General features: G+C 38.0%; 1 long non-coding RNA gene across 1 annotated transcript; it reads right to left on the bottom strand.

The window, feature by feature from the left end:
• Window positions 1-546: 546 nt before the first annotated feature.
• LOC139623475 (uncharacterized) lies at window positions 547-2,952 on the bottom strand. The gene is made up of 3 exons (XR_011691519.1): window positions 2,834-2,952; window positions 1,135-1,175; window positions 547-852 (listed from the first exon to the last, which is right to left on the bottom strand). It is a non-coding gene; the product is annotated as an uncharacterized lncRNA (long non-coding RNA).
• Between the last annotated feature and the right edge of the window lie 504 nt (window positions 2,953-3,456).

The raw sequence follows: 3,456 nt of genomic DNA on the forward strand, positions 1-3,456 counted from the left end.
TTGGCAGGAACTGGAAAGCACCTCCAGGCCTAGTCCCAAGAAGATTATTAGATTAAATTTTATTTCTGTCCTTCAACAAGAACAATAAGAACACCCAAATCAGCACCCAAATCATCCCCACAGCATGATGGTGTGCACGCTTTCTTAAAATCTATTATTTTGCATTATGTTTTGACTTCAATTATGACACTACCTTTGGCTTTTCAGTTCATTAGGCACAATGAATGTCCTTTACATGAACCATTCAGAATTTATATACAGTAACATTATCAAAGGCATTCTCATGTCAGACTACTGCCATCAGATTCAGATCAAAGCACCTAATTTTTGCTTGTGATCATTTGTAGACCTAGATCTTACATTCAAGGATATTCACTGCACATACCTGTGTGTCTGGGTTCACACTTATCTAACTGATGACAGTTTTTCAGATGAAATATTAAAATGAGTAAATATCAACCTGAGGTATATGGAGAAATACTGCAATCCATGTGTGTAATTAACTATGGTAAAGGTGCAGAACACAACTAAAGATGTGTATTTGTTTATCTCATTAATGCCCCCCGAGATTCATAGTTTCTATGGAGACCTACGTGGGTGGTGGTGGTAGTAGGGACTCAGGAGAGACCTTTTACCTGCTCAGGTTCTGCTACACTGTTGGGCCAGCTTTGATTCACAGTAGATATTGTGTGCGGCCTTGCAAAACGATCATTCAGAGCCTGGATACAGATATTAATTCAAAGCTCTTGTGTTAATTCAAAGCCCTTGTGTTATGCACTGCATTAATATCTTTGGTTGGACCTGCCTGAGTGCACATCCTCTTGAGTCTTGAGTTAAGTCAGTCATTCGGAACTAAAGCAATGACAGAAAATAATAGTTTTCTGGGTCATTAAAGCTTTGGCAACAAATAGTGCATATTCATATGGACTGTTTGTTTCCATTTTATTTTTACATTTTACTTCAGTGCTGGGCTGAGCCTAACTGAAGTGTATCCAAATTCATTAGAAATAATAGTCTTTGTATTGTAATTTGCCATGTTTCAGAAGTCTTATGAAAGGCTGAAATCTCCTTATCGATGAGGAAAAGTGGATTTTGTGTTGCCAGCTTCCCTTCCACCAGCAGTGTGCTGATTACCCTGTAGTGTCCTCGTGCTCCCACTGCTGTTTTCCAGATCTCTAAGGGAAAAAAGGCACAAATTTTGGAAGGCTTACGCTGCTCAAGGATGACTCTTTAACTGGAATGGAAAAATGTCAAGTGTACTGCTTTGTAGAGAGGGAGGGATGAGAAAAATCCTCCTTCACCTAGAAGATAGTTTCTCACAGCCTGACACAGGCGCAGCCAAGACAATCTCTTGCATAACCTCTGAATAATTTACATATTCCAGTGGGGGTGTGCATAAACAATACTCTAGTATGCCAGACTGAGTGAGAATGGACACAAACATTCCTCCACAGCTATCATATTACAGTGTTCAACCTCAGACCATGTGATGCTGGAAAAGCCCATAGAGAAAAGGACAGTATCCAGAAGTAGGTTCGATATATTGATCGTAACCGAGGGACTTATAGATCATTTAATAGTTTTTGCAAAGGCAGTCAATGGTGATGCAGGGATTCATCTGTGACCTTTAACTTCCCACTGTCTCTACCTATAAACCTACAGAGTGTATAATGTCTTGGGATTGTATTTTGATTGCTTTAAACCAAAAGTGAATTTCTCTTTTTGGCTAAACCTGAAAAGTAAATACAAAAGAATCAGTTCTGTTGTGGTTGATTCTGCAATAAAGGGAGCTTTTCAAGGATTCTGGTCTCCAGGGCACTGTTCTCTATCAATACCAGTTAAAGGCATGTCTCTGTAGCTTGCTAATACAAGGGCATTGGATTGTTGAACATAGGCAGATGCTTGTTTCCATTATAAATGAGGTCCTCAGTTTGAGATGCATTACAAAAGAGAATATAACCTTCGATTGGACTCTACCTCTTTTTATTTTTCAAGACATGTCATCAGAGTTTTCTTTGTGCGTTATTGACCTATTAAATACCCTGTTTGGACAGTCATTCAATAATATAGTTTGCAGTTCACATTGGTCATGGAATTGTTCAAATGTTTGTAAAAATAAATTTATCTGAACTGATCATTCATCCAGAAATATTTGAACAATACAGTTAGTTATAACAGCAGATCTGACATTTAGCAATCTATGACTTCAGCTGTCATTAGTTTGACAACACCTTCCTCAAGTTAGTCAATAATTTCACTTAGGAAAAACAAATTTCACATGAATAAGTAAATACTGCAATACTGTTGTTTATTCTCCAAAAATGAAGGCCTCATATAAAGTGTCTCTTGTTTCTCCCTTTGAGCTCTTCCTTTTCTACCCAGAGTGACTACATGTGCTTTGGCTAAGGGGTGTCATCATCATCATCATCATCATCATCATCATCATCATCATCATGCCTGGGGTGCAGGAAAAGAGAAAAAAAATTCTCATTCTTTGAGTCAATTTAAAATATCTTTGGAAATTAATAGCTTAGGTTGTACAAAATCCAGACCAGGAATTCTCTTTATTTTCAGCAGAGAGGAGTCACAGTGCAACTAGCTCGATACCTCCAACTACAGTGTGTTTTCAGTGTGCCTTTGGAATCCATGGGAAACCTTTCGTGAAAAGTATAAGAATGCCCTTTCAGTAACATCATTAACAATTTTTCCTCACTAACCTGGTTAAATAAAGTCAGAAATTAAGTAAAATAAGTAAGTGACTATAAATGGGAAAACTTTGATGTAAGTTTTACTATTGCATAGCCAACATTAGCATTTACGGCTGTTTACTTACCAGTTTAGAAGAAATGGTTTTGCCTCTACTTCTATTACATCTTTTCATCTACTGAAGTTAGAAGAAAAGAAATCTTGCCACTTTCGAAGTCCTAGTGTCCAGACTGGCCTGAAGAATCAGTCCTGCTCAGGGGCCGTATCATAACTACTGTTCTTGTAAAGGCAGTGATGGCTGAAGCCTTTGACAAGACTGTTAAGTAAACAGCTGTTGCTAATGGATGCTAACATTGGCTATGTAGCAATAGCAAGACTTACAAATAGCTTCTTTATAGTTAGACATTTTGGGAAATAAGGGGACAAAATCCATCTAGACAGGGGTAAGCCACCTAGCCCAATAGAAAAAAATACTACACAAACACAGTCACAAGGAAATAATCCATATACTCACTCACATACACAAACACACACACAACAAGCAATAGAAACGCAAATAGTCCTTGCGATTTTTTTTAAATGCCTTTTGTGCACAGGTTGATAATATGTGAGACCCTCTGGGTGTCAGTAAACACTTTCTGTGGTTCCACTGGAACAGAGGCCTTAAGTAGCCTCAGTAAATGGTTCTATAAGCAGTTCACTGAAGCATGATTTTTCCTTACCTGAGACCTCTTACCATTATCCCTCACA

This window comes from Trachinotus anak, unplaced genomic scaffold (genome assembly GCF_046630095.1).
Source record: "Trachinotus anak isolate AG129_WGS33_773 ecotype Australia unplaced genomic scaffold, CSIRO_AGI_Tana_v1 ptg000008l, whole genome shotgun sequence".
NCBI lineage: Eukaryota > Metazoa > Chordata > Actinopteri > Carangiformes > Carangidae > Trachinotus > Trachinotus anak.